Genomic DNA, 23,713 nt, shown 5'->3' on the forward strand with positions numbered 1-23,713 from the left:
TGAAAAAGCTGCAGCGGCTGCTGAAAAAAAAATATATGGGGAGATATTAAGGAGGAAGATGAGAAGAGGAAAAAGGGTATTTTTCCAGTATTAAAACAAACCGCAGAACAAACTGAAAAAATAGCAAGAAGAACCAAACAAACAAAACAGATTTTAAAAGATCTTCCAACTAATATAGCTGCAGCTCAACCTCCACCTGTCGGTGAAGAAATACTTGAAGGTATTGGAAAACGTCATACTGAAGTCGCCGACGTGAAAAAAGAACTTACAACTAAACCTAAAACAGGAAGAGGAAATGTTAAATTGATTGCAAAATTTAACGAAGGGTTTATCGAAGATATTAGAATTACTAAAGAAGAAAAATTACCCGAAAAAATATTATTTGGTATATTTAATAAATCTGATAATATAAAACCCGGTTATGAAAAAACAAACAATGAAAATTTTATTAAATTGGTATATCGTATATATTACAACATAAAACAAGTAAAAAAATAATGATTATAGATACGATGCACTTGTTAAAGAAATTAAAAGACTTGATAGAGAGAGACTGGAACAAATAGAACAACAGCAGGAACCTTCATATCAACTTCCTCCACCGCCGCAAAAACCTTCACCCCAGCAGCGAGCAAACACCCGACGACTTACAATATTGAGGGAACCAGTTGAGGAGTTTAAAAGAGAAAGAGAACAGATGTTGGCAGGAAAGGATAATGATGATCCTCCGAGTGCTGTAGGAAGTGGTTTCCTGACTACATCAGAAGAAAATCATTCTGTTTGTCATGATAATATCATCAGTACGTGTCACGATTTGAAGTTCTCATAGGGGGAAAACGTGCCGGAAATAACTCACCAGAAATAATTAATGAAGCAGCTGATATTTGTCGGCGATTATTTCAAGGTGGTATCATGGACATCAGTGTTTACCGAGAACTTATCAATGAACTCGTTGATGATTACAGTGACTAGTTGTTAGAAAAATGGTAAATAAAATAAGATGATTGTACACAATAATCATCGCAAATCTGTACCTGTCAGAGTAGTAAACTCACGATTACCAGTCTGCGAGGTATTTTACGGAGATGGACTTGGTGATGTTGTACGGGGATTATTTACAAGGATAGCCCTAAAAGCAGCGCCTATTGCAAAGCAATTATCGATGAAGGCTATTGATATTGTTCGTGAAAAAACTCCTGGTGCAGTTGTAAATGTTGTTGGTAAGGCGTCATCGGCAATCAAGGAAAGACTAGCACGATTAATAAGACGAAAATCACAACCGGTAAAATTACCAAGTACTGAAATTATGCTCGCAGATGTCAGTAAAACAATAAATCAAGCTGAAAATCAGAGACTAGCAGCACTAGCAGATCAAGGGATCGGTGAACCAAGGAATAATATTTCAAGTTTAATATCAGGGAGTGGAATTTCCCGAATAACGATGATACTCGTGTTAGACGAAAATAATTATAATAAAATGTTCAAGAGCGTATCCGACGAAGCATTTTATATGGAAGCACCTGTCCGTAAGGATGAATCGGTACGTGATTATCAGTTTTATTCCTATGATGCACGATTACCAGATCAACGTGGAAGAATTGAACTACAAGTTCATGACACAAGTAAGTATTTTCTACCCTCTGAGGCTTTTATTGAGGTAGAAGGTGAAATTTTTGTAAAAACGGATGATACTAATTACGGAGATGCAGTAAAAGTTGGTTTTGTCAACAATGGTATTATGGCATTATTTGATAGCGTCACATATATGATTGATGGAAAAAATATCGAATCGATTCAGAAAGATGTCGATGTTGCTACAACAATAATAGGGTTGGCAAGATACTCTGATGATTACACAAGATCAGCAGGTCCCACGATGATGTTTGTAAAAGATAATTCTGATTACCCTGAAAGCAATCAGTATAATATAAGACGACCAAGAAACAATGCCAATAACGCTGATGCTGATGTGTGGCCAGTGGTTCATGGTGCTAACACAAATTTCAACTTGGGATTTACAACACGCCGATCAATGTTGAATAATACAAGGAGGAGAAATTTTTCGTGTGCTATTCCATTATCACACATCTTCGAATTTTGTAGAAATGTTAGAAAAGTTATCTTTGGAGCTAGACACACGGTCGCTCTCGTGAGAAAGGTTACCGACGACGATGCTCTCTGGAGACTTATTGGTGATGATGGTAAAGTAATACTAAAAAAAACTATCATTGTGGATGCCGGTAATGTCTCCAACGATCGCAGAAGAACAAAAATTGCTCTCTTTCATGGATACAGGTGGTAAGTCTCTGTTGTCGTGGTTAACAACAACCACAGATAGTATACAAATACTAACCAGTTTACATATCATAGAGCATCACAGCAAAGTGTTTCTGCACCGCGACATATTTTTATAGCGCTGCAAATTTCTAATCGATTAAACTCACAAACTCACTCTCATATGATATTTGACCAACTAGATGTTAGAGAGGTTTCTTTACGGATAAACGGACAACAAGAACCAACGGAAAATATACTAAATTATGAACAAAATCATATAACACGTGTATATCATCGTTTGATGATATTCAAGGGATGTGATCAAAATGTGGATACCGGTTTGCAAATATCACAACATGATTTTAATAATCTCTATCCGATTTATTACTTTTCGCTGGAACATCTTGATTTATCGAAACAATCTGTCGTTGATATACACTTTAAAGCCAGCGTGGATACAGGTGTTGGTGTTGATTACAGAGCAATCGCGGTTATACTCAGCGACAAAGCAATGTTACTTCAGGGTGATAGCGGTCGAATGAGACTCCTTGATGCACCAGTGGAAAATCTATAATCATTATTTGGAGCGTGGCAAGTATTTATCATGAAAATGTCATACTGTCATGTTAATGTCACTCTGACTCCCGGTCAGGTGAAAAAACTTCATATTCAACAAAAAACTACGGAACAAAAATAACGTTAAAACAAGATCAAATTTCTAGTGGTGGTCCAAATAAACTATCGTTAACAAAATATCAGATTAAACACTTCAGTAAAGCACTGAAATCAAAAACCGGAGTTCAACTTGATTTCGCTCCAAAAGCCATCAAGGACATGATTAAAACCGGTGGTATTTTCCACTTCTTGCAGCAATACCAGCGTTAACAGCTGCTGCCCTCCAGCCGTAGCAAAAGCAGCCGCGTTAGGTGCTGTTGGAACCGCTGCAGGAATGGCTCTAAAGAAAGCAACAGGAAAAGTATATAAAAAAAGGGATCTGGTCTAAGATTACCAGGATCTCGTTGGGGAAGAGGTCTGAAGCTTCCAGGATCACTTCGTTAGACGCTTCAGCATCAAATTTTGATTTACTCGATGCTGCTAAACGATTGAAAATAAAAAACTTTAGAGGTGTTTTTATTCGAGATCAATTACCGAAACAAACAGTGTTGAAACAGATATTATTAATCTCGACTCGAATTCAGGACCCGGTACTCACTGGGGATCATACGCGGTTGATCCACGTGGAATCGTTTATTTTGATTCATACGGGTTAGCTCCACCGCTTGAGTTTATCAAGTATGTTGCACCACTTCACGCGCAAGTTTGGTATTCAACGCTACCCACACAAACAATGACAGATTCGCCAATATGCGGCCGTGAAATAATTAATGTACTTAACGCTATATCTAAATCATCCAAACCGCCACATAAAGTCGTGCATGATTATACAAGCAACCGATTCGTTTTAAACAGATCTTAGATCTTATATAATGGTTGATATTTACGGAAGAACATCTTCTTCCGCTGTTAAAAAAAGAAAGATGACATTGATCTGTCGAAGTACGCGACTAAAGATGAACTCGCTGAAATTATGAATCTTGCTGGAGTTGACCCAGATGAGGTTGTTATTTTTCAGGATCGATATGATAAACTAAAAACTAGCAATATCAAATGGAGTGATATAGTTCGACGAGTACTCGGTGCGGTCAATAATATTATTCCTGTGTTTACTGACAGCGGAAAAATCAGGGATTCAAGTGTATCGTTTACAACTATCAGAGATGAAATTGCAAAAAGTGTTGCTAATCGCGTGAAAAATACCGGTGACACAATGACGAGAGAACTCAGCATGAACGAGAATAAAATAGTAGTTTTAAGAGATCCAACATCCGACGAAGATGCCGCAACGAAAAAAATATGTTGACGTCAACTACAACACCGTAGATGGTAAATTATCCACGCTGCGGGCAGAGTATGACGTTCACGTAAACGCGTTTACAAATCTCCGCATAAATTTTAGAAAACTTAACGAAACCGCAGATGAAATTTGTGGTAATCCGTTGACCGTTGACGCAAAACTCGTTGATATCAAGACGAACATCGACACGATCAAACAAACACAGCAAGACATCGTAGCGGAGATTGTTGAGATCGTTAATAAAACCAGTTTGATTAAAATTCCACCGGGAGTTACTCCCGGGCATATTACCAACATCGTTTACATAATATCATTTGCAACATGGTCAGTACAGAATAAAACTATCAAATATACCTCAACAGTCACTGGTGTGTACAGGCTGTCTGTGTTCAGTGCTGCAAAATTTGAGATATTTACAAAGTATCTATGGCGACATTCCACTGATAGGTTTTCCGGGGTTGTGTCTGTTGTACTAAAACAAAGCGAACCTAAGAAGAATTTATGCTGGAAGCAGCTGATAAGACATTAAACGCAGCATCTTATTGGTGGTGTTTGGAATTTGTAGGTGAAACAACTCAATTATTTACTACATAAAATAATAATAAGTACCTCAATCGACGTTCAAAATGATGTTGCATCGCAACATTACAGGTACAATCAAGCACGTGAATGGCAAGTGACAATCTGTATTTCAGCTACAACAACGATTGCATGTGTTCTTAATATTATTGCCAAAAATATGCACCTGCACGAATGAAAAATTATCCGATTACATGATAAAATTACATACAGCGACGGTCGCATTCTCGAAGTTATCTTCGTTGTTATCAGCGAGTCTCAGTGATGGAATTATATCTGATTTCGAGTTTTCAGAGATGATTAAAATATACAACCTCGCTGGTATTAAAGGTACGAGTATTAATAATGACATCACTCGAGCTACTTCAGCAGATCGTGACAAGCACAACCCGGCACAAGACCACGATGATCTCGGTAGGCTCGACTAATACTGAATTTAACATCAATTTTCCAACTGCAATTCCAGTAAAAGAAATTGCACTAGCGCAATTACGAGTATATTATAGTTGGCCAAATATCAGATCGAAATCATTTAATGGTACACCAGAAAATAATTCGCTTGTATTTGCTAATAAAAATAAACTCGATGGAACACCTGACTGGAACGTTGTTGGGATACCCACTGGTAGTTATGAGAGTGAGCAAATCAACGATTAATTTCAGCGTAGAATAAAATCAATAACAGGAAAAGAATCAAAAATATCAATAACAGTCCATGAACCAACACTATCTTCTGCAATCGAAATAAACTCTCCTGATTATGCCGTAGATATTTATGAGAGTTCGATCAGAACAGTGTCAGGTTGGCCTGAAATTCTACCACTGACACAACCACCGTTACCAGAGCCAAAAAAGTCTGATTATGTCACGGACAAACAATCATACCACGAAGTTGAACCATCATACAAAAAACAATTACATTGATATAAAAAGAGCACTGTTGGGTAGTAAATTTAACTTCAGCAATAAGGACGATATGTGGTGGTATTTTACCATTGGTATACTTCCCAAAGAAAAAGGAGGAATAGAAAAGGCACACTTATTAAACTAAGTCAAAATATTGAATATTTAAAAGAAATCAATCAAGAACATAAAATATTTCTACAGCTACTACGGCAAAGTTTCCAAGAACATATTTTTGATTTGCCATCATCACGCAGCGAAATCATTAAACAAAATGAAATATTAGATCAGCTCGTATCCGACATGGACTATTTTCACCAGCGATTAATTCAGGCAATACATATTGAAAAGTCAGACCACAAACAACCATTTTTAAACATGTATTCGTTGACAGAAGCTACACTGGTAAATTTTAAATTTCCCGGGTAAAACGCAGACGAACTAAAAAATCTACCACCAAAATCATCGATGAAAACTTTCCTGAAATGCTAGTTGCGTGGAGAAAAACAATACCACCTTAGGTTGTTCGTAGATACAATAATGATCCACACGGAGGCGGTAGACATGTATCCCCCGGAATCGTTAATATAACATCGACAATCGCAGTCAATCTAGTTTGCGATGTGATCGATGGCAGTTATCAAATAGATCTTGGAAAATCAAATCAGGCTCAACAAGGATATATCTTATACACGTTCACACCACAAGTTCCCCTAGGGATTTGATCTTGCAAGTACGAACCAATCCTGTTTATCTGCGGTGTCATACTAATATGTTAACACGAATAAACTTTAAACTCACTGACCACCTTGGACGCTTAATTGACCTACGGGGAGAAGAATTAATTGTGAATCTGTATGTAAAGTCGTAAGACTTTATCGTAATGATCTTTGATCAGAAATATTTATTATTCTGAAATATTTTATTTTTATCAGAAATATTTTATTTATTCTGAAATTGATGGGGTGGTTTGTACTCAAAATCATGTAAATCGATCAGTTTGTTAATTCTGATATGTAGTTAGGCAGTCAAAATCATGTAAATCGATCAGTTTTGCAAAATATATTACAAAAATATCTTATTATTATTCTGAAATATTTTATTGATTCTGAAATATTTTTTTTAATTCTGAAATTGATGGGGTGGTTGGTACTCAAAATTAACAAAATCAATCAATTTTGTAATTCTAATGGGGTGGTTGGTACTCAAAATTAACAAAATCAATCAGTTTTGCAAAAAAATACTAAAAAAATCTTATTATTATTCTGAAGTTTTTTTTAACTTATCAGAAATATTTTGTTTCATCAGAAATATCTTATTATTGTTCTGAAATTGATGGGGTGGTTGGTACTCAAAATTATACAAGTTGATCAGCTTATTAATTTTGATGGGGTGGTTGGTACTCAAAATTATACAAATCGATCAGTTTGTTAATTCTGATGGGGTGGTTGGTACTCAAAATTATACAAATCGGTCAGATTTTATGGAAAAAATATTTCAGAATAATAAAATATAAAATATTTCAGAATAAATAAAATATTTCAGAATAATGATAAAATATTACATGTTCGGTAACGAAGTTACTTTGGATCGTTTTACGATCTAACATAATTTTTCTTAATTGTCTTACACGAGCATTAATTGTTTTCTTTGCCTCGTATTCATCAGATAATCCGAATCTAATTTTTTGTACTGCGGCAGAGAGAGGAACGAACTCCTTCACCTGATCATCTTTTACTGCAGCTAGTAAGTGGAACATCGCCAGCTGAATTCGTTTTATAACTTGTATTCAGACGATAGTGTAAAACCACCATCAATTTTACGTTGTTCTAAGGATTCAGTTCATCAGATATATTAATACCGTCTTTTTCTAATTTTTTAATGGCAACAATTACATCATTGATATTTTCATGGTTCATTATCTAGTGTATATATATATATATATATATATATATATATATATATATATATATATATATATATATATATATATATATATATATATATATATTTAAAATAAAAACATATCCCCATGTGAATCCCTAGTCGAGTGTTCTAGCGAGTTCAGGAGGATGTTTCAAGGACAGCATAACATGTATAATGAATGAATGAATGACGACATAACATATAATCCCCTTTATTAACCCCTATTCGAGTGTTCAAGCGAGTTCAGAGGATACACAACACAAACCCCCTTATGAACCCCTTGTCGAGTGTTCTAGCGAGCTCAAGAGGGCGCGTTTCAAGGACAACACAACATGTATAATGAATGAATGAATGAAGGACAGTACAAACATAAATCTTAATTAAAGACGGCACATAAAGGACAATACAACACCAAGGACAGTACAAACATATACGGGGCCTTCTCTACACTCAACAGATTTTGAAAACACCCCCCAGTAATCACCCAGTGGGTGATACAAAACATGTATCCACCACTGGTAACGTGGTGGTAGGGTTTTTTTTTTCTGTTGAGTTTCGAGGGCTGGCGTGGCCCCAATTAATTATAAAAATCGGTAATAAGCGTAACCACCGAGAGTTGTCAGTCATGGGACTCGATCGCCACACCTCGAGTTTCATAGTTCGACGCGTTCGCAATGAGTTACTGAAACATCTGATATATATATATACGTTTCAGAAATTATCATCTAGTTGCCTATAGTTACAGTTTCTGAATAGATTGTAAGTTATATATATTTCTGCATTAAAACAGCGGTTTATGAATAAATAGTAAAATATCTGCACTAAAACAGCGGTTTCTGAGTCGATTGTAAAATATCAGCATTAAAACAACGGTTTATGTATAAATAATAAAATACCTGCATTAAAACAGCGGTTTCTGAATAGACTGTAAAATATCTGCACTAAAACAACGGTTTCTGAATAGATTGTAAAATATTTCTGCATTAAAACAGCGGATTCTGAAAGATCGTAAAATATCTGCACTAAAACGGCGGTTTCTGAATAGATCGTAAAATATCTGCACTTAAACAGCGTGTTCTGAACAGATCTAAAAATAAATTGCCATATTGTAAGATGTAACCACGTTTATTTTTCTATTTTGTAAGTTATAAACCATAAAAATCCTTCTACGAGAATTAATTATTGATATTAATTACGACGTAGATGATTAATTATCTAATTACGACCATAAAAATCACAATCTACGGAGAAATATATGTTTACATAATTATCTCCCTTCGCTCAAGTCGAAAAAATAAGTAGTATGTGAGTGGGAATTTCTGACCAAAAAAAATAAATAATTAGATAAATAGTTGATAAATATAATTTGAGGTAATTACTTGATAAAGATGAAGTTTATCTCTCTAATGATACTGGAAAATGATCCTTGCTTATATTTCTTGGAAAGAGTGGATTTGGTTATATTTTCTGCGACGTATTTTACCACACGCAAATTAATATCAGAGTTCTCGCTTTGTGTAATAGCCTCTTTGATGTGATCGATCACAAGACCATCTTTGATCACTCCGAAGAAACAGTCGTATGTGAAGCGATGACAGAAATACATTTTCTTCCCAGCACCAAACATTGGATAACCAGTATTAATAACAGTACCAACTGGTCTCTTCAACCTGCAATTTCTAATCAAGCCATCACGATTTGATTCGTAGTTTGTTTTTAAAGGATGCTTTACAAACTCTCCGTTCATTATAACAACATCATTTGTTTAAATTATAATTTGTCTGAAAACTTAGATAATCCTCCACGGAATTTATAGCGTTCGTACTGTTATTTCTTTTATCATAGTATCTTTTAAGCTCGCGATATTTTTTCCACTAGAACTTGCACATAACTGTGTTTTTGCTCGTACTCCGACACCACATTGCAGACATGGTATTGGTCCTAAGCTTCCAGGGTGAACGTTTTGCATGTGTTGTCCGCAGAATTCCTTTTTGCAGGATTTATTACAAGGAGTCAATGAACCCACCATGAGCCATTTGCATCGAGGCGTTGTATATATAATATTTTAATTTAAATATTTGTTTGAAATATAATATGGACGAATTCGATAGATTATCCCGAATAAAACCTTGGAAAGCAGATAAATTTAATCTCGACAGAATATCTCCTGACCTACCGATGCAAGATATGGTTAATCCGAAAAATAAAATTTTGATTAATAAAATTCACGACGCCAAGAACGAATTTCACGCAGATGGTGCATCTCATGTCTGGTCAACGTTCAAGATTATACGCAACAAAGATATCATCGACGCTGCGATGAATGACAAACGAGCAGCTATTATCATTAACTATCTTGATAATCGCAAATATCTTTTCAGAATAAAATTTGTCGTGCTAACAGAGACAGATGATTGGATTATCAGTGACAAATATGATCCTGTCCATGCTAATAAAAAACTGTCGTACTAAGTAAAGATTCCAAACCAGGTCTATTGACCGGTATGGACAAACCGTATTATGAATGAGCATATCCTGTGACCGCGGTTATTTATGGAATCTATCCGATAAATGAAAAACCTAGCATTGATAATCTGAAACCGATGCAATTTTCAAAAATAAACTGTGCAGCTGAACGAATAACAGAATATTTTACCGTTTCGACACGTGGAAACGGTCTAACGGATAAATGACGTAAAATAATAAACGAATGGGTAGAAATGGTTAAAGATACCGGAGCGTCTATCAAAGATGTCGCTGAGTTAGGAAAAAAATTAAAATTCCCAATAACGGTAGCGACGATAACAGGAGATATTTTATATGAATGAAAATATAAATGAAAAGGAGCTTCGATTAAAATCATTGATCATAACGCGCATGCGTGGACTAAAGCAGTAACAATATTTCCACGAGATCGAACGGTTAATTTTTACCCCCCCCCCCCTCTGGGGGAGGCATGTTTGATTTTATTAACGAAATAACTGAAAACGATCCTGTGTCAGTATGGTTATTTCAAAGTTCTGAAAACGACGAATCAGATATGGAAGAAAAAGGTAAATTTGATCAATTTGTATGACCGAATGACGTTATTTATCGAACAGATCTTCTTCACGAGAAAATGAAAAATCTTGCACTGCGATATACTGATGATACTGACGAACTATTGAGGAACTGTTTTACTGTTCCGTCAGTTGCGGCTCATTTTGCTAGAAAGAAAAATTCGTGGAAACCAACTAGATTTGATTTTCTCAATGATATAATATCGAGTTGTGTCGAGTACGGTGGACTATGGAATACCAAATACGATCATAAAGATGTTATTTCAGTTGATATGGTTGCATGTTATCCGGGAAGTTTTCTCGGATACGGAGATTGTTCTGTATATTTTAAAAGATTCGGTCATCCGACACACGAAATGACGCGAGTATCGATAAATGGACCATTACCGGATTTTGACCTGACTGGATTTGCTTGAGTCGAATCATTTGAGGTTGCTAAAGATCTTCATACGATTTTTTATGTTTGGTTCGGTAGGCATTTTTCAGAAAAAATGTGGGCACCAATAGCATTGTTACGATATATGCTTGATTGTGCGATATTAATATCGCTGACGATCAGCGAAGCAATTATATCATACCAGAAACAAACTGAAGTTTGGTTACCACAACAAAAAGAATATTCCGATGATGAAAACCCCGATAAAACTGATTATGAGAATAAAATCGCAAAAGATCTTGGCAGAAAAATAATTGGCAAGTTCACCCAAGGAGGATCATATGATCATACACGATATTGTACAAGATTGATCATGGACGATGCTGAGTTAGATTTTATAATCGCTGATACAACGAATAAAAACACGTTTATAAGTCGAGAAATAGCTTTCTTGCCAAAGGGAAATAAACTAGGTACAGTTGTAAGTTATATGGACGGTGAGTCACCTCAATATACTCGTTTAAGATCATCAATGTTAGCGTACGTTTCGATAAATTTATTATCGATGATAAATAAGGTTTCTGAGTTTACTGTCAGAGTCGCTACCGATTCGTTTTATATCAGTAAAAAATATTCAGGACTGTTAGAAAAATTAAATATAGACAGTTGTGCATCGTGGGGTTCGTGGAGAATAAAAAAGGTAAATATACTTAATTATTCCGAATCCGCTGATGTTGCGGTTAAAGATATTTGCCCGATAAAATCAGGCAGAAATAATCAGATATCTTCTTCACCATCGGTATACGATCCAATAACTAGACACAAGACAATTTATCTAAACGGCCCTGGCGGTTCTGGTAAAACCACTCGAGCGATCGAACTATTTCAGAATTCAGATATGATCCTGCTAAGACCTACACACAGACTCGCGCGAGAAATGAAACAACGAGGAGTACAATCATGTATTTATCACAGCTTTTTTAGGGACAAAGGTGACGCATAGACTCCTGATCGAATGGGAGAAAAATATATTCCAAGGATCATAATATGGGATGGAATATGTACAGTATCATCAGAAACATTAAAAACAGTTCTTGATTGGTTATTAACAAGAAATACTGCTGTGATAATGTGCTGCGATCATGGTCAACCACCACCCGTAGTTGGGCCATCTCCACATGATTGGCTGAAAAATTTCGTTGATTACTATGAAAAATTAACTGATGATCATAGAGCACTTGATGCAGAATTAAAGGAATTTAAAAATTAATCAGACTACAACCGAATAAAATTTAGTGTGAAGTAATGCGCGAGATAATTTCAGAAACATCCATGAAAGACTTTCTACAAATGTGGAGACCAAACGATTTGATAGTTGCAAGTAGAAAGATAGTTCGTGATACACTTCAACGGGAGTTGTTTCAGTTACAACGAGAAAAGTTTCAAACGTTGCCAGTTCCGTTATGTTATCGACCAGCAGATACGCGACGGCAAAATATTGACGTTGATATACCAGGACAGGGGAAACAGAATCTTGTGTTGAATGATATCGTCGCAGTTGACGTTGATGTTGTTGAAGATGCTCTGCGTGCTGATAAATCCCCGTGGACGCTTGGATACGCGATGACGATTCATTCTTCTCAGGGATTAACTATTACTGATACAGTTGTTTGGATCGTTGATGATCGTATCGAATGGTCGAACTTAGTTTATCTTGCAGTATCTCGAGTTAGAAAAATATCTCAACTGCGGAGAATCGTCATGGACTCGTCAGTGATCAATGATGACCTCGATAATGATATAATAAGAAAACAATTGGCTGGTTATAAGCAAAGTGACAAATAATAAACGCGATTTTGATCTTGATGTTGAATTTATTAACACACTGAAACAACAACAGAATAATCATTGTGCAAGTTGTAATTGTATAATGTTATGGCGGAATCTGAAAAATGATCCATGACATTTACCGTAGACAGAAAAAATAACAATCTTGGTCATACACGAGAAAATGCTATGTTGACCTGTCTTGAGTGCAATCGACGTCAGGGTGCTGGCACCAGTGCTAGTTAAGTGATTTGGGTGGTAATTGAGTGTCCTCGGGAATTATTTGCAATTGTTCACGTACAAATCGACGTTGAGGAGCAGTTGAATCCAGTCTGTAGATTGCGGGTCTACCAGTGGATCTTGTTACGGTGGATATATTGTGCGTCGTAATACTCCAAATAGGATCAGTCGCTCTTTTTTTTACCACCTTCAAGTTCACCGGGTTCATATAAATATCTTACAGTGATATTACCTAATACTGGCTGTGTTGAAAAATCACGTCGTTGTATTGGTATATACGCTTTTGTAATTGCATGAATAGGTTTCATGTTGGTTGTTCGAGTAATCTCATTATTTAATGCAGTTATCACATTTGGTAATCTTGCCATCTATGCGCGAGATCTTGTATCCTGAATAAATTCCTTCGCGTATTGATATCCAAATAACCTCTCAGCGAGTGTTCGATTAATCGTTCAACAATTTCCTGATCACGATGAATTGCAGTATGTCCTCGTCGTATTTTGACATTATGTCGCTTCATCAACGAAGATACTGGACCAAGAAATTCTTTGCCAGGATCAACCTATAATAATTGCGGCCATCGCAGACCACCTCGGTGATAAATTCGTTCAAACGCATCGGCTACTTCAGATGCTGTTTTAGTTGATAGCGGTTCTGCATCTTTCTATCTACTTGCAACATCAACAACAGTTAGCTCGTATTTATATGTCATTTGACGTCGACCAATTTTAACGGTATCATGTGGTAGAAATAATATATCAGCCTGATGAACTTCATTAGGAACACTAACATCAAACTGCGCAAAGTGAATTTGTTTACATGGCGGTAAATAAATTTGCCATATTGCTTGTTTGGATAACCATGCTTTAGCAGTAGAATGTTTAACCGCTGTTGCATTAGCGAGTTTGTTAATTGCTGCTTTACCCCTCCAGTATCCAACTGGGGAATAATAAATCGATTCCATTTTATATATCACCAGCACCTAGCGCTAATTTACCTTTCATCGCGGATCTTACTAACCAATTAGCCAATGATTCTCTTATATTTTTATTTTTTACGGAATTTAACGAATGAATCAATTTCACATCTGCAATATGTTTGTCTTGTAGGTTTTTGCTTTTATAAGCTACATCATGAACATGACACGCTTTATCAACAGCGTATATGGGTTCCTCGCCAGGTTTTGGTTGATCTTGATTATCAAGCCTGATATCAAGTCGAGTACCAGGACCGCAATAATTATATCCTGGTAGATGCTTTTTCTCCAGAGTATTTAGCCCAGGGAGTACCTGGAAACTTTGACATTAATTTAGCAATATCACCACCATCTTTCTTAGTAAAACAGAAAACTTTTTTCTGTTACATATTGCACATTTTCCACGATATGCTATTCTCGCATTTTTTGTTGTAATCGTAGATAGATCATTAGTTGGGTTTTAGTTCTACAGCGTAAACAATATAAATTCATATGTTTATATAATATGGATATAATTGATTTCTCAGCGACTCGAAAACGAGAACCTGTCGAACATCATCCTGCGTTACCGAACTCGATTTGGATGATAATAATAGGACCATCTGGAAGTGGAAAGACACAGCTGTTACTTAATCTTATAATGAGATGGCTAAAATGGGATAAGTTGTATTTGGTAGCCCCGTCTGTAGATGATCAACGATGTTATGATGTGCTTAAAGATTTTAATGAAAACTCAAGATTACTGGACAAAGATAACGATGTTATCGAGTTTATAACCGATATTGATGAAGCACCATCTGTTGATTCTATTGATGGATTTATTAATAATTTGGTTGTATATGATGATGTGATGCTGGATAAACAGTCAAATCCAGCTAGGATTTTTTCCCGTGGTAGACATAAAAACACTGATGTGATTTATGTTACTCAACGATATGTACAAATACCAAAAGTAATCAGAGACAACTGTAATATTTTTGTTGTGTTTAATGGAGTTGATACACATACATTGCGAAATATTCATCAAACTTGGTGTGGTGGTGACATGGATATAAATAAATTTAGAAACTTTTTTCACGATGGATTTATAACAATAAATTTACATGATCCCAGAACACGATATCGAATCGGACTTGATAAAATATTTGGATAAATTAATAGCAGCAGGAAGGCGCGACCTCATATATGTAAACAAAATACATACTTTTTTTCGTATGATGTTTTGTTTTAAGCAAATTATAGTTCAACCAAGTGGTCTGTTCGCCTTCCCTGCTGCTACAATTGCAAACAGTATCATGATTTAAAAACGAAACTGCTTGTACGAACATGCTCTACAAGTCAATAATAAATGGATACGCACAAATATTCATATTTGTTGTCTTTATCTATTTGTCACTCTATCTTAGCATCATTTTATACTCGTTTTTAAGCAGAAGTATGTTTATGTAATATACGTATGCGATCACACATTGATTCGAAAATATACATACCCATGCACCAGATGAAAGGAGACAGACATACTAACGGACAGACAGGCATATAAGTGAGAGCCACTAATGTCCTATACATGCATAGTGTGTCCAACATCGATATTTCTCCAAATTGTATTCTCTAAAATTTCCAACTGTTCAAGGACATAAAATTAAAATAATCATTAAGGAGACTCGTACGTTCGCCTGTCTGTTCAAGCGTGGTTGACATTTGTGCCTTTTGAAAAAACTCAAGTTATTTCATGAAAAATGTAATGAACATTGATAGAAAAGCAACATTCTAAATCAATCATAAAACAACCTTAAGAAGTTATATAAAAAAAAATTCTCGTTGTCGTTCAACCTCCATTAACTGCTATGATTGAAGCTGTAAAAAATAAACATATTTTCATTATTCTTCAAGCGAGATAAATTGCAAGAACATTTTACGCGTCGATACACTTTCGCACAATCAAATAATACAAACTAGAGCATAAGGTATTAATGGAAAGATATGTTCTGAAATGGGCAGAGAATATTCATTTGAAAGCTCAGAGCAGCGCAAGTTAGTGAGAGAAAAAATAAATAAAAGATGTAAAAGCAATTGATCAAATTTTGATAGAATTTCTTTTTAAGATAGTGAGATATCGATCCTGCTTGCATAATGTGAGCCGTCTGTCACATTTTCTTGATCTACATCTGCCATCTTAATTGATTGGACTATCCGGAAGTGAGTTGCACCGAGATGCCCTCTGGTGTTTTCAAGGGGAGATACTAACCGTGAAACCCCCTATGTATGTATGTATGTATGTATGTATGCATGTCGACTAAAAATAGACCTGCTGTGAAATTTGATTGAAATCCTCTCACCATACAGAAACGTCATATAAGGAGGTTGTCAATGGAATTAATGTGATGTTAAAGACGGATCACAAGCACCATTGTAAGTAGGTAAAGTTCATTCAGTGAAGAAAATTAAGTACATTTGATAGGAAACAATCCATCCTGGAAATATCCAATAGTCATATTTTTTCCCCTCGATTCATCTTTGTTTGAAAAACAAGGCTCGTTCATCATTTTCTTACTACATATTTGACAATGTTGCTTCTTAGAATCGTCTCTTTAAACTCAATTTTTATGCAACGCTTTCTTGGAGCGAGATACATTCAGTGTATACAAATTATAAGCATTCTGTACTCACATATTCCTTAGGACAATCCTTACAAACATATGCCAAAAGACAACAGCAGATCTGTGATATAAAGCACCCCCACCCCACCCCCCACCCCCACACAAACACACACTGTGTCTCTCATGATAAAGAATACGAATCATAACTTTGTATCGCGAATAACAATCCCTTCTTGTGGACAGTATTCAGCAAGGGTTAAGCATTGATATAGATGCAATGCAAAAAACTTACAACGAGCAGTGCCAAGCTAGGTTACAACTAGCCTAAGCAATTTCAACATTCACTGAGACTGTGTCAAAGGCAAACAAAACAGAGACAAGACGATAAACACAAACGGTTTGAAATTACAATGTTTTCATGTCTATTTCTAATGGAATTAAAGCTCAAAATATTTGCTGTTTAGCTTATCTGTCTTCAAAGTGACTGATGGTGCGTTAAACTAATTAAATTATTTAACTGGTAAGTGGTCGCTGTAAACTGTTGATGAGGTTATTTGCGTGTAGTTTGGAGTCTTCTTGGTTTAATCCGCTTAGTTTCAGTGGTTCAAGGAGGCGTTTCAAATAAGATTCATAATCTCTCATACTTTTGGACCTCCTGTTGGTGTTTCTGAGAAATCACAGATAGTGTTACCTTATTAAAAGTGTGTCCAGGGGAAGCAGCTTCAAAGGAAAAGAGTTTTGCTTCATACTATTAACATGAAGCATAGGGGAACTGAATTTAAATACGTTATGTGTATTTATTTTGATCATCTGTCCCCAAGTTCTGACACATTATTTTCATGAAAGGACATTAAATTTGAGGTTACGACAGGTTATCCTTAGGAACGAACTGACCATACAACAGCAAGAAAATAAACAATAAGATAATTTATAAATTTAAACGCAGCTGGTCATACAAACAATGTTACCTAGTTATGTAAATAATGTTACCTGGTCATGTAAATAATGTTACCTGGTCATGTAAATAATGTTACCTGGTTATGTAAATAATGTTACCTGGTTATGTAAATAATGTTACCTGGTCATGTAAATAATGTTACCTGGTCATGTAAATAATGTTACCTGGTTATGTAAATAATGTTACCTGTTCATGTAAATAATGTTACCTGGTTATGTAAATAATGTTACCTAATCATGTAAATAATGTTACCTGGTCATGAAAATAATGTTACCTGGTCATGTAAATAATGTTACCTGCTCATGTAAATAATGTTACCTGCTCATGTAAATAATGTTACCTTATTAATAGTGTGTCCATCTATTAATCACTAAAGAGTCTTCTAATTAGGTTTTTACTGAAAATCTTTCTTGAGAGGAAACGAAATACTTTATATGTCCTTCGTTGGCTTTTTTATGGCATGATTTCCAAACTAAGGCAGTTATGACGTAATTGAATCTCCAATTTAATATTTTGATCAATATGGCGCTGATTGGTTCCTGAAGGCATACATGTTTAGCCAAGTTATAAATCAAAATGTAAGATCATTCAATGCTGCGTTTCATATTCAGTCAAATATTTTGTGGACTATAAGGACGTCGAAAGCAAATCTCAACGGACCGATTAGGCAATTTTCCATTCTTTGAAGGCTTGTTTATAGAGTAGCATGTCTATTAAAGAAAAAAAAGTTTCACAAAAGTGAATTAAAAACCATCTATTATCATGACACTCTAGTGTTGATAGAACTCATTCCACTACTATCCAATGACAGTGATTTATAATGAACTACGTTGGTTTTGTTTAAACATTGATTGTTATATATCGATTGCAGACATAGTTTTGCTAGTAGAAGCAACACTTTGCCTACGACTTTGATGTCCGAGATACGCTGCCTCTACGAGTCTGATGTCCGAGATACGCTGCCTCTACGAGTCTGATGTCCGAGATACGCTGCCTCTACGAGTCTGATGTCCGAGATACGCTGCCTCTACAACTTTGATGTCCGAGATACGCTGCCTCTACGACTTTGATGTCCGAGATACGCTGCCTCTACGACTTTGATGTCCGAGATACGCTGCCTCTACGAGTCTGATGTCCGAGATACGCTGCCTCTACGAGTCTGATGTCCGAGATACGCTGCCTCTACGACTCAGTACGGTGAACAGGGTGCAACGAGATAGACGGATCATGTTTTACAAAATGCATTATACAACATGAGTTAATATATAACAATGTTTTCATTCAAATAGTGGTCTCACGACTTGAGAATCCTGGAGATTATACCAAAGTAGGATTCTTTTTGGTATATATTATTTTCTTTCTAAAACTTGTAAGGTATATCTCATCTTATGTTACGTCTATATGTTCTAATAAACAGTAACAAAGAAAGAGTGAAAATAACAAGCTTTGACAAATTTAACAAATAATTTATTTCCATGGAATAACAATGTTAAAATAAAAAATAACTTACGGTTTTAAGAAATCAAATCTAGAAATAATCCTAGAAAAATCCACAAAATAAATTTTAGAACTCCTAGTTATGAAATATTCTAATGAAATCAAGTTCGAGTCCCGACAAAAATCACGTATACTTTAGCCTTTATAGTACAGAAGTGTCTACAGTTTTTTGTTGTGTCACAAACAATATTCCGGTGTTTGAATTTCCGAATAAAATTTCAAGAAATGTCTTTGTCTAAGACTTCTGTTTGAGCACTCAAATATTTCCAGGAAAAAGAATTAATAATTCCATTTTAAAAAATCGACTCAAAACTGGTCACAAACAAACACTTTCCAGTGTAAAAGCCCAACGGACTAATGTCTCTATAGACAAAGGTTATAGAGTCATGTAAGACGCAAAGTAGATACCCGTATGAGGGTCACGTGATCACCGTCCAGAACGGTTTAGAAGCTATTTACATGTCTAAGGTCACGTATTCCAGTACAGGCTTGATCTCTCTCTATGCATTCCACAATAAAAAAGGGGGAAAAACGAAGTTGTTTACTTTATTCTCAATCAAGGCCAGGATCTCGGTCAGCTTTTATTTACAAAGTTCGGTGTTTACGATAAAACAGTCAGGTCACACTTATTTCTGGAAAGTATCAAATTCCAGTAAACAAAGTTACATTATTTTAACATGCAAAGAAATAAAAGAATTTTATTTTATAACAAAGTTAAAAGGTTGAATCCCTGTAGAAACAGCCTTGTAAAGTTTCCCAAACATAACCGTTTTTCTATGTTTTGTAGTAGCCTTTGTAAAAGACTCATTAAAGAGTCGAAAGCGCACAGGCTAGCTAGATACTAGTTTCGCACTGTTCGTTGTCAGTTTATTATATATATATATATATATATATATATATATATATATATATATATATATATATATATATATATATATATATATATATATATATATATATATATATATATATTATAATTAATAAACTCTAGAGTGTCAATTTGAAGCATGAATCTCTTAAATTCCAAGATTCTATTCCAGATTGGTTTAATCCAAAAATGCATAAAAATCTATGAAAACATTAAGGAAACTAAAAGTAGAGTGAATTTGCAATATAATTATTAGCACGATCGGGTGATAGTAGGAACGCTAATAAACAGTTCAAATATTTATCCTGACTCCCTGGCACAAGTCAAAACTCTTTGCTTGGACAAGTCGATATATCAAGAACATGATACTGATCAACAATGGTGTACATGAATGTACGAAACTAACGACATAATTGTACGAAACTAACGACATCCGTAATTTTTCACGGACATAAAATACATGCCAGAGCCATTCTACCATATTTAATTTCGTATCAATTCTTGAAATAGGGTGTATAGTTTCCGTGTTTTTTAAAAAAGAAAATCTGTAAAAGATCAACACAATTATCCTCTCCACCCAAACGAAAGATAATTAACTTAGAATCTATTTTAAGGAAATATATAGTCGCTCGTCCAGTTTCGGTGATCGACCTGTTTCTGTGACATGACCTTTGCTTCACGCAAGCGTTAATGGATACCATCCGCTTACGTGTGCCCCAAAACTAAACTCAACTGAAAATTTAAAACTGATGTGTAAAACAAATATTTTCCATACTACCCAACATATCAGCATTTTCCACTAATATCTCTTTATTCATTAGAATCCAATACCATAATGAAACAAATCAAATTTATCGATCAATTTTCCATCAGAAATCACAATGTCTTGTTTGCTCTCTAAGATGTCATACGATTCAGGTCTCATCTTAGCAAAATACAGTGTTTGATAAAGAGTGATCGTTGTGAATTAAATGATTCAGGCGACATCCATGCAACATGCAGTGTTCGATGCTCGTTGTGTATCGTTCACTGGAGAGATAAAACTAGAAGGATTAACTATTTATCCATTCAATTTGTGTATATCCAGTTACATGCACAAATATGTTTTCACAACCACCAGAAACGTAAAATGTTTAAAGTTTATTTATACAGATTTAGTGTAATCCAAGAAACATGTTCATCATTTTATTTGATTGGCCCAAAAATACGAGTCACATTCTGCTGATCATTCATGTTTAGGCCCATTACAGAAGATATGCAACTCGGAAAAATGAAACGTTCATCATGTTTAGGCCCATTATAGAAGATATGCAATTCGGAAAAATGAAAAGTTCATCATGTTTAGGCCCGTTACAGAAGATATGCAACTCGGAAAAATGAAAAGTTCATCATGTTTAGGCCCATTACAGAAGATATGCAACTCGGAAAAATGAAACGTTCATCATGTTTAGGCCCATTATAGAAGATATGCAACTCGGAAAAATGAAAAGTTCATCATGTTTAGGCCCATTATAGAAGATATGCAACTAGGAAAAATGAAAAGTTCATGCGAGAAAACCCATTCTCAATATATCACCCAATTAGATCCCCGGCCTCAAATGCTTACGTCGTTGCCTTGTCACCTGTTAATCTCGAAACAATTGCGAAAAAACAAGTACATAGCCTCATGATCTTTTTGTTAACAGCGGATTCTAACATTTTGAACAGTCCATCGCAATAATTATTAATAAATAAATGAATACTTGATGTGAAGGAACTTAAGGCTTGCTTTGAAGATTGAAATGTACATGTTTAGTTGTACGCTTTTAAAATGGAGTCATATATTCATTATTTGAATTTTAGTGTGAACAACTTTACATCGTATGATGAAAGTACTTATTACGTATGTATGGTTTTGTCTTTAAACAACGCTTCAGTTTATACAAGGTTTATGAGACCACTTGACTTTTCTGGCACTCACTTAGGTGTGAAAATATATAGCAGCTGAATATTTGCCAAGTCAAAATATATATTTTTTTAAAATTGTTAACCGGTTATAATGACAGAATCTCCTAATTACGACTTAGCTATCTCATAATTCCGAATTAGTTTATAGAAATTATGACATAGTGTTTGGTAATAACGAGTTAGCAGTCTGGTAATTAAATGTCATCTATTGCATATTTACAAATGAGTATCTCGTATTAGGACATGACGAGACGAGACTTTATTTCACTCAGGTTGTAAAGTTTACAACACATGAGGTAGGCAAGAAAAAGAACATGAATATAGCGCGTGACGTCATTCCATATTGCTTGACTGGATTACCAACTTCGGACATCATGCAATAAGAACCAGCAAATAATTGACAGGAGAGTTTGTTACCTGGATGCATTAATTCACGGTATTTATAGCCATTAGTTTTGAAATTTCCTAATGAGGAATAAATGCTCGTCTTTCGCCATGAAAACAAGAACATGATAAAAGATAGTTATGTTTATTTATTTAGTTATTTATTCATTGTGACTGACAGAAGTATCTTTTAATATCTTTAGTTTTTGAAAATATTAGCCTATCTACTATTTTCAGCAGAAAACCTCCGATTTGCATTTCTTAACTTAATTAAGCCTTGAAATTTATTGTTTTGATTTTGGCAATGAGAAATAAATCTTCTTTAAATCCAAACTAGTTTAAAATAATTGAGACATTTAGATAATATAATGATGTTCACTGTTCAAACTCGTCTGTCTTGATCTTAGCCTTATTTCTACAGACTTCATCAACCATTTAATTGACGCAAAACTTTGATTTCTCCGTACATACCTAAACACAAAATCATATAACATAGCTTTTATTTTCATTTTCAATTTATTGACGTAGCAATTATCACAAAATGTTTCTATCAGAGAGAATAAATAAGATAAGACGTTTTCCTTCATAACCAGTGACTGATCGGTGTCGAATAGTTTTTCATGCAAGTTTAATACTAATAATAAAGGGGAACCGATCAAGTTTACGAAATATACAAGGGTACATTTTTTGGCAGTCAGTATACTTGTAATGAAAAAATATCAGATTATTTCAACCATATCTGATGTTACAAATCCCCGAATTTCACAAGCATTTGTTAAAAATTTGAACAATTGTATTTATGCATTTTGTAGCTGGCAATCAACAGGCAATCGAAATTGTGTATACACTTTTTAAGTAAATACATTCTTTTATTAACTACATATACTAGATTTTTTCAGGCCACTGGAGAACGTTCCATTCTTGTTAGATATAAGGCCTACGTATTTATGTTCATCTACAACATAAAAACATGCATTTTTCTTTTCTTTAAGTTTGAACATGTAATCTTTTGTTTAAACCAAATAGAATCATTTTTATTTTCTCAGTATATATTGTAACTTACCGGTTAATGCAATATCTACAACAAATAGAATCATTTTTATTTTCTCAGTATAGATTGTAACTTACCAGTTATTGCAATATCTACAACACATATGAAGGATGTATTGCTGGTCAACATGATTATCTGCGACAAGTATAGTTTCATCAAAGACAAGTGCGACGAGTGTAGTATCATCAAAGACACGTGCGATAAGTAAGCATTGAAGAACAACGTGACATTTAACATAATGTCAAAATCATTATGGTCAAAGAGTACACAATCTACTAATTTACTATTACAAATTAGTCTGTGTCATATAGGATTAAGGAGAACAATAAT

Source organism: Sinohyriopsis cumingii, chromosome 2 (genome assembly GCF_028554795.1).
Source record: "Sinohyriopsis cumingii isolate HCF-2022 chromosome 2, ASM2855479v2, whole genome shotgun sequence".
NCBI lineage: Eukaryota > Metazoa > Mollusca > Bivalvia > Unionida > Unionidae > Sinohyriopsis > Sinohyriopsis cumingii.